This window comes from Dermacentor andersoni, chromosome 8, assembly GCF_023375885.2.
Source record: "Dermacentor andersoni chromosome 8, qqDerAnde1_hic_scaffold, whole genome shotgun sequence".
In the NCBI taxonomy this organism is placed as follows: Eukaryota; Metazoa; Arthropoda; class Arachnida; order Ixodida; family Ixodidae; genus Dermacentor; species Dermacentor andersoni.
In genome coordinates, this window is record NC_092821.1 from 113268875 (window position 1) to 113283770 (window position 14896).

Here is a 14896-nt window from a genome sequence, read left to right on the forward strand (position 1 = left end):
GGCATAAGCATGCTTTGACTCGGCTGTTATTTCGGTTTTACTTGCTTTTCCCAGCTTATGCACGTCTACCCATTGGTTTTCCGGTGCCAAAGATATGGAAACCGTCTGCTGAATGGTGTGCAGATAAGTTGCCAGGAAAAAAAAAGTTATATTATGAGGTTTTGCATGCCAAAACCACTTTCTGATTATGAGGTACGCCGTAGTGGAGGACTCCGGAAATTTCGACCACCTGGGGTTCTTTAACGTGCACCTAAATCTAAGCAAACGGGTGTTTTCGCATTTCGCCCCCATCGGAGTTGCCAGGAAGCTGGATGGCCCCTTCAGTGCGATCGTATCAACAGAGCCGGAACGCCGTCACAACCGGTTTCACCATAGTAGTTTTCTCCCTTCTTTTATTTTTTTTATTTCCCTTTTTTCTTTCTTTATTACGACCATGACGCGGTAACGACGACGCCACGAGTCATTTTTAACGCCGCCAATCATTTATTGTTATTCTACTGTCATTAATTATCGGGCTTCTCCGCACACATCCCTCCGTAATGTTTGTTGTAGTATAGCGCTGTATATATACAACACCGTTTGTTGCAAGCAACTTCAATGACGCTCCCCTGCGAAGTCCCGTTTTTGAGGACCAAATCCTCGCCGTCTAGTGCGCCCGCGATCGGGCCGGCAGGCTACATCTGCCAGCCCCGTCCTGGGATTCTCACATAGCGCTATGTATACACAACACCGTTAGCTGGAGGCAACGCCAATAGAATTGCAGTGCAGCGCTACTGCTTGCACCTAACTGACGCCGCTACTACACACCACCATACATACATCCTTGACATTCTAGGGTTATCTTGGTGGCCTTTACGAGACGTTTTCGTTCAAAACTCTTGTTTGTGACTATCCAAATCAACGTTTTGACGGCTTTCAATCAGAGCGCATGCCTTTTATCCTACAGTTGTTTACTGTTGCAGATTAAATGTAAAAAAATAATTTTTCACTTTAGGAAAAACAAGAAACGAAACTAAAGCGCGTGATTATTAACGCGAAAGCATTATGTCTCCCATGAGGCAGAAAATCCGTCGTCGTGCGCAACGAGTGGCACGAAAAATCATCCTCAGCGTCTTGTATGTTTGTGTGTCTAGAATGAAGTTAAAACGGATTATAGGAAGGTGAGTTAAGGTGGAGTAAAGAGAATTAAGGGGAAGTAAAGTGGTTCGAGGTGAAATAATTTGGATTATGGTGGATTAAGGTCTCTTAAACTAAAGTGGATTAATCTAGATTAAGGTGCGTGAAGGTAGAATAAGGTGGCTTGCGCATTCGAATCTCATAAGGACGCTTAAGGGACTGAATTTGCATTAGTCACATCATGATATCACATCATCGAGAACAGGGTAAAAGTGTTATATATATATATATATATATATATATATATACAGCACCGTTTGTTGGAGGCAACGTTAATGACGCGTGGTCTAGAGTTAGGGTTGTAGTACAGCGCTATTGCTTGTTGGCGCCAGCCTCAATGACGCCGCTGCTACACACCACCATACACACTTCCGAGGCACTCAGTGCTTTCTTTCTCCTTTTTTGTGCTCTATGTATTCCCCGTTCCCCCACCCCCACTGCTTTAGTAGCAAACCGAGTGTTCGTCTGGTTGACCTCCTTGCCTTTCCTGTCCTTGCTCTCTCTCTCTTCAGAGTTATAGAATGATGTTACTGCGTCTTATACACACACACACACACACACACACACAGACACACACATATATATATATATATATATATATATATATATATATATATATATATATATAAACAAGCAATCCCGTCTTGCCATGCCTCTGGATGTTAAATCATGAATTATGTTGTGGTAATGAGTCTGTGTGATGGTGTGTATTATACCGCGCGTCCAAGGGTTTCAGAATCAAGTTTATTAAGTTCATAGAAAAAGCAACGTAGACAAAAGGAGGTCCGAGCGCACTTGGCTGTAGGGGGACCTCCTCCTGTCCAGGGTTGCAAACAAGTGTAGGGGGGTCAATAAAAGTGCATTATAGCAGTAGCAAACGTAATTGAACGAGAACAGAAAAATAAATGCAGAGAAATATAAAGAATAGGAACCAAAATCTCTAACCAATGAACTGTATTCTTAAGAGATAAACATATACCTGATAATTCAGTAAGTAAGGAAACAATTCTTTTTTGAAAGTACCAAGTGATGGACAGTGTTTGAGACAGGGTGGTAGAGCGTTCCATGTAGATAAAGCAAAAAAAGATGTGCGGTATGTCGCCCATGATTAGTCCGTATTACAGGTAGTAAAATATTTCCATCCGGCGCAAATCTAGTAGGATTAGCGTCAAGAAGATCAACAGTACGCCATACACTTGATGGTACATGATTACTCAACGACTCAAAGAAGATAATGATGAGATGATATTTAAATAGACTACAAATTGAGAGTATATTCAAACTGTGAAGCAACGAAGAGGCACTGCTGCGATATGAACTGAACGTTGTTATTCTGATGGCTTGGTTTTGTATGCGTTGTATAAGGGATAAATGATTTAGGTTAGTGTTGCTCCTTGTCGCGACACAATAGTTAATATGACTGTGAATAAAGGCCTAGCATAGTATAATTGAGGTCGGAGTGTTAAAATAATGATGTGCTCTGATTCAGATTCTAATGCCTTAAGCTAGTTCTCTTCGTAATTGTGCAACGTGTTTAGTGTAATGTAATGCGACATCTAGAATGACACCCAGGAAAGAGTATTTGCTACTCGAATGCTACTGGAATGAAATTGAACAAGCCCAGCGCTAGGGACATTTAGTATATTTAAAATGTCGATTATTTCATTAGCGACTGTGGGAAAAAGGTGGAATGATTGTTAAGCACGCTTGAAAGACTGTTGAAAAGTCATGGGAGGACTAGGGGCGGGACTGTAAAACGATGAATTGAACTCGTTTCCAATGTGAAAAGGCTGATCGAAAAGTCGCCCTGAGAGCTGGAGTTCGGTGACGGTGACTTCGGACGTATTATTGTTTAAAAAGGAGTTAATTAGTTTTCATTGTTTTTTTGGAGTTATTACCAGAGCGCGTTATCATTGCTGCGTAATAATAAAGAATAAACAATAATATAGAATAAAGAGTGTAACGGGACTTCTATCTATTGTTATGAGGACGGTGCTCCACTTTGTCATGAAGGGTTTTCTTTCTGGCGCGCGCACTGTAAATCGCAGTTTGTTAACCACGAGTTGTGGGACCTGGTTGATTTTCCTGACGTTCCACAATTTTAGAAGACTCGAAAAGGCATTTTCAAACGAACGGAAAAAAAATTCATGAAATGCTACGTAGGCGTCGGTATACGTTTCAACAAAAGACGAGTCAATATTAGTTATACATTTAACAAATTATTCTTTCTTTAGGACGGATTTTGTAAACTTGACAGCACGATAAGGCATAAAATATCCATAAGAAAACAAGACGGGATAGTAATCAATGATATTCACTTCAAGTATACCCCAGTGGTCAGGAGACAGGAAATTTGAATGTACATAATCAACGATTGCGCAGCTGCGCCAAGGAATACATCTTTTAGGAAGTGTAATTAAAGATTCATAACTAAAACCTAAAAAACAATTGGCATATTTAGTTGAACTAGAACTGGTATCGCCCAGCATAACAATATTCATGTCAGCCACTATAGTTACATTCTTGTGCTCTAGCGACAAATTCCAGAGAAGTAGATTGAAACTCCCGCAAAACTCAGAAATTGACGATGAAGGCGAACAGTAGATACAACCAAGAATAAGTTTGTTAGTTTTAGGAGGTGATGATGGCTGAACTAGTTCTATCCAGACATATTCGCTGTTATTCACAGCCTTTTGAAGGTAATTATATCTGGGTTTGTAAGATATGGTGTGTGGAATGAAGATGGCTGCGCAGCCGTTACTGCTTTGTGAACGATAACAGTCCCCTGACTCGTATCCGGGAAGGCTGAACGAGTTTTATCGTGTGGCGGGAGCCACGTTTCTGACAAGCAGACCATAGGAACGAAATTATCGAAATAGTAAGAGGGCGTTAAGGTCATCATAATCTTTTTAAGGCTTAGTGCGTTAACAAGTATGTTGATACAGAGGAATTATTTAAAAAGCTTTCTTTATTTTATCACTGGAAAAATAGGACAAGACGGTGTGGCGAGGTCAAGTTGAAGGGTAAGCTACCGAATGTGCTCAACCCCACCTTAGGAGCGTAAGGTCAGCCTCGGCGTGAATGTGATGAGCTCCGCTATCACACGGTTGCCTTGTTTTAATCTGGCATTTATCAGTCCGCAGACATAACCATTCCTTTTCCGTTTTCAGTGAAAGAGCCTTGGCGTACAGCCTATTGTTCTTACGGGTCAGCTGATCATTTGCATACACTGGGTTGTAACTAGGGCCAGGGAACCACGCTTCATAAGCTCAAAGACGCGCTGTCTAATAAACACCGCCATACAAACAAATCATCAATCACATCCTCATTTAACATCCACAGGTAAGGCATAGAGGGATGTGCCCCCGAATTAGAAACACGTCTCGGGAAACACGCCGCCCCTACAAGCCCGCTGAGGGCATGTTAAAAAACTTGTGAACTTCTGTTATGGAAATATTTTACTTCAATTGACAACTCGGCAACCTAAGGTTCACAAAACGTTGGTCTTGTGCTGGAAAAACAGGGGTATGCTTCACCGTCAACGAATGAAGTACTTGTGTTGCAGTAGTTTTTTTTTTTTTTTTAATCAATCAAGGAAGATAATGTGGGGGATAAACATTGCAGTGCTCAAGGGTTTTTAACAAACCATGACTCCTGAATTTAAACGCGTATAAATTTCTTCATCAACAAAGAGGCATTGTGACATATGTGCCCCAGTGTACTGTGACCGAATGCTTGATGCCAATTGGCGGCGTTCGCTTGGAGGAGACACTTTTATGTTCTAGGAGGCGCTTGAAATAAACCTATTTGTATACTTTGTGGATTTGCATGTGGCCTGATCTATTTTTTTTTATATAAAAGCTTCTATTTTGCAAATAAACGGCTGAAAGACAACGCCAATTGTTAGTACCATTTTGTACAGCCACAAATCATTCATTATTATTAATATACTATTATCATATGGACCCATCCGTTATTCTCATTTTGATGCTCAGCAGCCTCACTGCAGGCTTCTCTGCACCCACTAATTGTTAGTACCCTTTTTTACCGCCGCCAATCATTCATTATTATTAATATACTATTATCACATGGACCCATCCGTTATACTCCCGTCACTGACACGAAAAGCGATTCGTGCAGTAGTGCAATACTTGAAGTGCACCGACTTAAGACACCGTTTATAGTGTCCCCGTGTAGAGTGTCCCTCCCACACGCACTCAGTGCTTACTCTCTCCCTTTTTTCCTCTTTCTATTCCCCCACCCACAGTGTAAGGTAGCAAACCGGGTGCTCCTCTGGTTGACCTCCCTGCCTTTCCTGTCCTTGCTCGCTCTCTCTCTCTCTTTCTCTCTCCGTTATTCTCATTTTGATGCTCAGCAGCCCCACTGCAGGCTTCTCTGCATACGCACCAGTGATACACAAAAGTACCCTTTCAAGGCGGGTTGACGTAAATGGCTTCCTCTCCGAGCAATTTTTTATTCTTAATTGTTTCCTAATGCTTATAAATCTATCAATCACCTATATTCAGACTATTATAACGAATAAATGTCTTAACTTCGCAAATTACGCATTTTTTGTGCAGATAGAAGGCATTTCACTTTTCGTTTGGCATAACAGATTTTGCTGGGGTACTCGCCGAAGAATGCCTAGGCAAAAAATTAAGTTAGGGGGTTTTACGGGCGAAAACCACGATATGATTATGAGGCACGCCGCAGTGCAGGAGCTCCGTATTAATTTCAACTACCTGGTTTTTTTAACGTGTGCCTAAATCTATTTTCACGGGTGTTTTTTAGCATTTTGGCCCCATCGAAATCCTGCCGTCATGGCTGGGATTCGATCCCACCACCTCGTGCTCAGCAGGGCAACACGAAAGCCACTAAGCAACCGTAGCGGGTAGGATTACCTGGCAATAAAACAAACAAGACGCAAAAACTACCTGCATATTCCCGAGTGAAGGCCGTGCCAGCCCGTGAGTCAATAAGACGTGAAAGGTAATGGTTTAGGCATGGCAATCCAAATTAACGTGATAAGTGTACTTTGGGTCGTTCACCCAGTTTGCAAATATGTATGGTTGTCTGTATGTAACCTCATTTATGCCAGCTTGGGTCATTTGTTATGTACCATTGAGCATGACCTCTACAACAAAAAAAATCCTTAAATACTTTTGCACTGCTGGGCAGAATCCAACCTGCCCGATATACAGGGTGTCTCAGCTAGCATGCACTGAGATTTAAACAAACGGAACATTCTACTCGAACAAGAACAAGTGACTGCTGTTTGGAGTCGGGTTGAGAAGCCACCAGTAATTTTTTGGTTCCTTACCTTCAAAGAAAAGTAACCACCTAACTTTTTAATTGCTGTTCTAATTGCCAAGATGCCAATCAGGTGGTTGTAGAGAATTAAACATGTCGCAATGAACTGTTTCCGGCAGGGTACACTTTGCGCGTTTACTCTTTCCGGAAAATAGAAAAAAAACACCGCTAAACATGAAAAAAATAGCAAATGGCTGCATCTCTGTGCACACGTAATAGCAGCGACTGCCAACGAGAAAGTCGCGTCACTCACCCTTGTTCCCAGCAACGTCCACTCAGACTCACCAGCACTCACTAACGCCCTGTTTCACCCCTGTGAAATTACGGGGACACCAGCATGAGCTCGTGTACTCATTTTGAGCATGCTAAACTAGGGTTGTCCCTTTAGCATACACCTGTGATTTGGTTTTCGGTCGCGCTAGCTTGTCCAGACAAGCTGTATGGCCACGTAAGCTTGCGTAGCGCGAGAACAAAAAATTTGCAGTTCAGCCGGGAAGGCAGAGCACGGATTGCGATATCAAATTAGTAAATTGCTGTACAAAGTAAGGATAGCAGTTTTATAGGCCGCATACAATTGTAAACATTCGCTTACTAACTAAATTAACAATGATAGAATGCGTAAACGTGATTCAACAAGGACCTAGAACGAAACAAACACACGCAGACAGCGCTGTCTTTGTGTGTCTGATTCTGTCTATGTCCTTGTTCAGTCGCACTTGCACATTCTATCATGGATTCAGACCACCTAGCCCGTAAACGTGTTTTAACTAAATTAATAAACACGGTGTCACGCGCGCACAGGTAAACATGAACACACATCGCTCGATGACAGCGGAAACTGTCTGCGAAAACGCTGGAGTAAGGAATCGCGGCAGGAGCCGCGAGCCAATTGACCTCCGTGCATATGTCGCTTCAACGCGTACGAAACGTCCAAAGCACAGCGCACACGATGCTACCGGCACTACGCGCACTCTGCAACAATCGCACATCGCTTTGAAGATGAGGCTCTCCCGGGCGCGCACTTTGGCCACGTCGCAGACCGCTTTCAAGGCACACGAGCGCCGGCAGCGCGTCCCTACGGCGTCCGCGATTCGCGTGACCAACGCCGTAGTAGACGCCGCGGTTGTGTCCACTCTGTACGCACCGGAGGCCGAGGAGGACATCGAGGCACCGTAGCAGCCGCCGGAGAAGAACGCCCCTCCTCCCTCGCCTCACCCCCCTCGCCTCGCCCGCCACAGGAGAGGTCCTGCATCCGGGCCGCGTTCCTCGGACGCGCACGCGAGATTGAACCGCGTTCGCCGGCTCACCAATCACACGCTTTCACTCAGACGGAACCTCACGGCGACGGCGACGCCGACACCGAAGGCGACGTCGATGGCAGAAATCTGCCTGGAGTGTTCAGGTAATTGCTATCACAATAATAAATTACTTGTGGCTCTGTTCAGCGTTCTTACGGCTGCAAATGCATTCCACCGGTGCTCGTAGTGCCATCACAATGCCGTCAACTGCACAGCGATGACCATGATAAGCAGCGTCGACGCGCATCGCCGGCAAGCGTTGCGACTCGTTGCTTCGCAAGCTTCGGATGACCGTGCCAGTTTCACAAAGTAAACTTTGCTTTTTGTGGTCTCGCGGTTTGGGCCGGACACGCAGTTCAGAATGACCATCACTCAGCGTTTCTGCCCTGATTCGTCCGGCGTCGTGCCACTGGGCGCCTACGCGGAGACAGGCAAAACATCTGAAACGACGAGGGCTGCACAATGGCATGGCCCAGGCGTTGCGTTGGGTTCGACAGATAGCCAGTCGGCGCCAATCTAAATGCTGAATGTAATTCGGTCTTTGTGGGAATCGGTGTGCGCCGTTCCCTCAGCAGATCAGAACAGAGAAACAGCGGATCATCTGGATCTGCTTTACTAAAGGCGGCAAAGCAACTAGGATGCTCTTTAGTTTTTATAACGAGGTCATCGATCTCCTTTCAGGATGGCACTAACAAATGTGACTATTACTCGTCTGCGTGCATAAAAAAAGAAAAAGTGAACAAGAAATGGAACGTTGAGCGGCCAGTCACTAGGCGATCTTGTGCGCATTTACCGGCTTCTTTCGCGCTCGGAAAAGCACTTTTATGTAGCGCGTATTGAGCAACAGAAAGCTGTATCGTGAGTTTTTCAAGTCGCTCTACCTATTTCTCATTGACACTTCTCATCTAATTATAGTACTTGAGAAGTTTACTAATTAATTAGGACTAATTTTCTAATTAGGCGGAAGGAAAAGATAATTTGAGCATCTCTCAGCGGTGGCAAACAGCATCTGTTCTGTCCAGCTACATGGTATTCTCACATTTTTAACCTCTGGCCAAAGTTAGCTTGGTCACCACTTTCACATATCAGCGAGAATTAAAGAATCTAAGCAGTGGACCCATTATTTTAATTCGCACCACAACTTCACAACAACAACCATCATAGTGAGATTGTACTTGTAGGAGCTAACCTCAAAGACACGGTCTGCTACGCACCATCATACACACTTCCTACACTTTCTACGGTTACTGTGGTGCTTATTACGAAGCGTTTTTCCTTGAAAATTCTTGTTTGTGGCTATGAAAAATACAGTTGCGCAGCCTCTTGACCAAAGCGCATGCCTTTTATCTTAGTCTTTGCTGTGCCGCAGAATATAGGTAAAAAAACATTTTTTAAGTGGAAAAAAATGAAGAAAGGAAAGCGAGGTACTCGATTATTGATGCGAAAGCATGATATGTCCCATGAAACAGAAATGCCGGCGTTGCGCGAAACAAGGGGCACGAAAAATCATCATGAGGATCTTGTATGTTCGTACATCGAGATTATAGATAGAACAAGTTAGAGTAAGGCGACTTAAGGTGAAGTGAATGAAGGTTTAGTAATATGGAATAAGTAATGTGGAATATGGTATAAGCGAAATAAAGGGGGTTTAGGCGTATTAAAGTGAATTAAGGTATATTAGGGTGGATTAAACTTTATTAAGGTAGACCAGTGTGGATTAACATAGGCCAAGGCGCATTAGCATGGATTAAGGTGTATTAAAGTAGATTAACATGGGAAAAAGTGACCTTCGAATTTAAATTTTGTAAGCATACTTAGGTGACTCAATTTTTATAAGTCATGAAGATTTCACATCAATGGGAACAACAGGCCAATATTGTTAACAAAGAGTTTTGCCCTGTTGTATATATATGAACGAGGAGAAAGGAAACTGAGGAGCCAGATTATTATAAGTCACGTCAAGATTTGACATCAACAGCAACAGCAGCCTAGAGCAATGCTGCTTGTTGGAGGCAACTTCACTGACGCGGTCTACTACCCACTTTCAATACGCATTTGCGACACACACACACACACATATCTATATATATATATATATATATATATATATATATATATATATATATATTGTTACGATGGGCTACGCTTATTTAAAGATAAATTGATGAAAAGAGGCCGCAACGACACCGAGCCGCTGCACAGACAAGCAGACTTCGTTCTCCTCTTCCTCCGTTCTCTCTGCAGCTTTAGCGTAACACTCCTCCCTTCACAGACGAAGCCCGCTAGGCGAGTAACTGTTACGTCCACTCGGAGTCACGGGGATGACAGCGTTTCAGGCGGGCGACGTGAACAAGCTGCGTCTTCTTGGACAAGTAGCGATAGCAAACGAGATGAGCAATTGAATAGGTCACATCACTTAGGCAATTGGTGATGACGAAAGGCCCGGTGTAACGAGCCAGAAACTTCTGGAACAGGCCGCGCTTTCGAAGTGGCGTCCAAAGCCATACTACAACCCCTTTGTCATAGGCCACATTTTTATGGTGTGAATCGTAGCTGATTTTGGAGCGGTCTTGGGATGCCAACGTACGGAGCTGAGCTATGCGGCGTGCTTGCTCAGCGCATCAGAGAGTCTGGGCAATAGAAGAGTCCGTATGAGGAGTAAAAGGTAGAATGGTGTCAAGAATCTGCGGCGGGGTCTGACATAAAGTAAGATAGAAAGGACTGTAGTTGGTAGATTCATGCTTTGCAGTGTTGTAGGCGTACGTGATAAAGGACAAGATATCATCCCAATTTTTGTGCCTGGAATCGATGTACATCGCAAGCATGTTAGTCGAAGTTCTGTTAGTGCGCTCGACGAGACCATTTGTCTGCGGGTGATACGGTGAAACTGGCAAGCACAGAGACGCAACAGCTCTTCGACTACGTCGGCCACAAACTGGCGACCACGATCGCTCACAATAACACGAGGGGGTCCATGACGCAATATAACGCAGGACAAGAGGAAGCTCGAAACATGAAGAGCCGTGGCTGTTGGCATCGCTGCGGTTTCAGCATAACGCGTCAGATGGTCGACGCTGACTATAATCCAATGGTTGTCGTTTGTTGACCGCGGGAATGGGCAGAGAAGGTCCACTCCAACTATTTCGAAAGAAGATGATGGTAGCGCCACAGGGTGGAGGAGTCCAACCGGAGCACTATTAGGGCACTTGAATTGCTGGCACTTTTTACAACTGGCCACATACTTTTCTATATCCCATCGCATACTAGTCCAGTAGAATTGGCCCTGAATCCGGTGGTATGTTCTGGTGAAACCTAGGTGCCCAGCGGTCGAGTCGTCGTGCATAGCATGAAGCACGTGGGTTCTCAAATTCTTAGGGACCACTAAGAGGAGGCGGGCGCCCATCAGCCACATAATTCTTCTTGTAGAGCAGAACATCTTGGACGACAAAGCCATTTTTACCTGTTGGTTGAGCAGCTGAGGCGAAGAAGGCAACCAGGCAGTGGTCATCACGCTGCTTTTCCCGGAAAGTGGCCAGGTCGGGAAAAAGAATATCGTTGATGGCGGCCAGAAAGTTATTGAAATTGTCGGCGTCACATGCACTTGTTGGAAGAGAGAGCCTCGAAAGACAGTCGGCGTCCACATGATGTCGGCCACCCTTATAACGGACTGCAAAGTCAAATTCCTGCAAACGTAGCGCCCATCGAGCAAGGCGGCCAGACGGGTCGCGGAGACCTACTAGCCAACATAGTGAATCGTGATCAGTAACGATCGTGAAGCGGTACCCGTAGAGATATGGCCGGAGCTTCTGGACTGCAATGACAACAGCGAGACACTCTTGCTCAGTGACGGTGTAATTCTGTTCGGCCTTGCTCAACGAACGGCTGGGATAGGCAATGACATGCTCGGCGTCACCAAAACGCGCTGGACGAAGACGGCGCCGAGGCCGATTCCACTCGCGTCGGTGTGCAATTCTGTTGTGGCAGAGGGGTCAAAATGGCGAAGTATGGGTCCGGAAGAGAGCAGGAACTTCAGTTGACGAAACGAGGAATCGCAATCTGCTGTCCAGGTGAAAGGGTTATCCTTGCGCAGCAATGAAGTCAGAGGGTAGGCAGTATCGGCAAAGTTGGGCACAAAACGTCGGAAGTACGAGAAAAGACCCAAGAAACTCCTGAGCTTGCGTTGTGAATGCGGTTGTTTAAAGCCGCTAACTGCAGCGACCTTCTGTGCGTCTGGTCGCACCCCCTGCTTGTTCACTAGATATCCAAGTACTAGCGCCTCGCGTTGGCCAGAGTGACAATTCTTGGAGCTGAGGGTAAGGGCAGCTTGTTCAAAGCACGTCAGTACAACGTCCAGTCGATGGTTGGGCTCTGCAAAAGTGCGGCCAAAAATGACGATGTCGTCTAGATAACATAAACAAACCTCCCATTTCAGGCCGCACAGTACCGTGTCCATAAACCTTTCAAATGTTGCAGCAGCACTGCACAAAGCAAACGGCATGAAGTTGAATTCAAACAAGCCGTCTGGGGTCACAAAAGTGGTTTTCTCATTGTCAGCTGAATGCGTGGGTATCCGACCGTAGCCCGATCGGAGGTCTACAGATGAGAAGTAGGATGCGGAATGAAGGCAGTCGATAACTTCATCGATCCGGGGAAGTGGATACACATCCTTTTTTGTCCCAGAATTGGGACGCCGGTAGTCGACACGAAACCTCCAGGGCCCATCTTTCTTTTTCACGAGGATGACCGGTGCAGCCCAAGGGCTAGAGGAATCTTGGATGACGCCCTTGGCTAGCATATTGTCGATCTACATGTTGAGCGATGATCTGGCACTCTGACCCGGACACACGGTACTGCTGGGATGCGCGGACCACATGTCCGTCCTGTGGCGAGCCCGCGTAGTTGTAACGCGAACTTTGTTAGCGTCCAGCGCGAAATCAAATAATGACGCATGCTTGCTAAGGACGCTGACCAGGGCTTGACGCTTCTCTTGAGACAGTTGACTTCTTGCTCCTTTTTAAAAAAGGCGACGACTCTTCAAGGACACCGTGGTCAACCCCGTGCTCTCGGGATTCGTGTGACGTGTTATCAGTTAAATAGCCTATGCTGAGACTGGTGTTCACTTCAAAAGAGTCAAGTTGCATACCCCTGGGTAGCACAACAGACTGGGAGGCTAAATTTGACACCCACAGTGTAGTTGTTCCGCAGGTCACAGAGAGGACACATCGAGGTACGAGCACATTTTCCATCACAACCATCGAACGCACAGGCTCAACAATTGCTTCAAACGTATCGGCGTCGACACCGCAAGCAGCAACTCGAACTCTGTATAAGAAACATGCCGGTAAGACAGCATCTTCAATGACGGTGAGAGCGCGTGAACATGTTGGTCGGCAAGAGGAGACAGGAAAAGCTCGCCAGTACCGCAGTCAACAGTGGCACCGCGCTGTTATAGGAAATTGAGGCCAAGAATTACGTCGTGAGTAGATTGAGCAAGTAGTGCGAATTCGGCTTGATACACGTTATCGGAGAAATAAACTTTCGCGGTGCGCACACCAATAGGTCGGAGCAACTGTCCACTCACACTACGAAATAGATTGGTGTGTGTGCGTGCGTGCGTGTGTGTGTGCGTGTGTGTGGGGGGGGGGGGGGTGCGTGTGTGCGAGCGCGCGCGTTTGTGTGTGTGTGGGGGGGGGGGGGGGGGGGCGTGCGTGTGTGTGTGTGTGGGCTCCAGCCAAAAGTACGAAGGTTTTCAAGGAAGGAAGGAAAAAGTAGAGAAGGAAAGGCAGGGAGGTTAACCAGTTTAGCGTAACCGGCTTGCTACCCTACACATGGGAGAGGGATGGGGGCGATGAAAGATGGGGAAGGGGGAGAGAGAGAGAGAGAGCACATAGCACAGCACACAAACATCGTCCGGTAGAGTCCATCAATCTGGCATTGTACGTGATAACACTGTCAGAGCCGCTTGTCCAATCCCGTCTCTTTCAAAAACTGAAGGAGTCCCTTCGTCGCCTTCACCTGCGATGTCTTCTGTCGGCGGCATGTGAAAATCGTGTCGAGGGACAATGGTCTAGTGTCAAGGTGCGCGAGAACGGATGCCAGGGACTAAGGTTTTCAAAATGACGTAGCGTGCTTGTGGGCTAAAACGAACAATGCGGTGTATAGGATCGAGGGTACCTAGTCCGCGTTACTTTTCTTTTTCGTTTTGCAACGTCAATTAATTAGTATGAAAAATTTGCCCTACTTTTGGAAATACTGGTTTTAGCAAGAAACTGCCGATAAGAACGTTGGTGATCACATTTAAATATAGCCGAATGAAGTGTATGCAACTAAGCACCGGTCGTGGATATTCTTGTATTTGCCCTTAAAGAAAGCTTCCGAAATACAAAAACAACCGCGTGATAGTGCAACCATAGGGTAACATAGCGCAACTATTTCATCGCTCCCAGCGGACCGATGAGGAAATGGCATCCGCTTTACTTGGCAGCTCCGTCCGGGACAGTCTAGACGTTAGCGCTGGCCACAGAGAAAGTGCTAGCAACTGCTGACCCGTCACGAAAAGCAAGTGGGTGGCGCTTCTGAGGAAGCAAAGTCTGGCTCTCATGGAGCCTGTTTGCACAAGAAAAACGCTCGTCGTGATCGGTTGCACGGAGCGAGCGGCGGCGATGGTGTGTCGTGCTTCGACGTGACGTGTCATAAAGATATCCTAACGCCGCAACGGAGGAGCCCCGTGGCGGAGGATAATCGAGCGCAGAAGGAACCCCAAAACATAGAATGCCGTAGCTGAAACAAGTGCCAATCTTTCAGTATAACGTGGTAAATATTGCACGCACGCGATTATCCAGCGGCTGCCGGTGGAACACATGGGGAAGGGACCGAGTAAATATATGCCCACTTTCTCAAAAGGTGAAGTAGGCGGTCAAACCGGTTGCAGAGTTCCCGCAGGAGCTGTAGTCGGTTGTTTATGGCGCTGACGGACATCGCAGCTGGCGTGCATACTGCTTGGTTGTCTGCCGTGATTGAGGCCAACAGAAACGTTGTGGGAGGCGGTGGAGCGTTAGAGCGAATTCAAGGTTGTCGTGCGTGGCCCAAATACCGAGCAAGGCGCAGGCATC

At 46.0% G+C, this 14896-nt stretch overlaps 1 protein-coding gene across 4 annotated transcripts in view; it reads left to right on the forward strand.

The window, feature by feature from the left end:
• Positions 1–14896, forward strand: part of LOC126529210 (uncharacterized) — a 43206-nt gene that overhangs the window by 12144 nt on the left and 16166 nt on the right. The window lies entirely within an intron of this gene.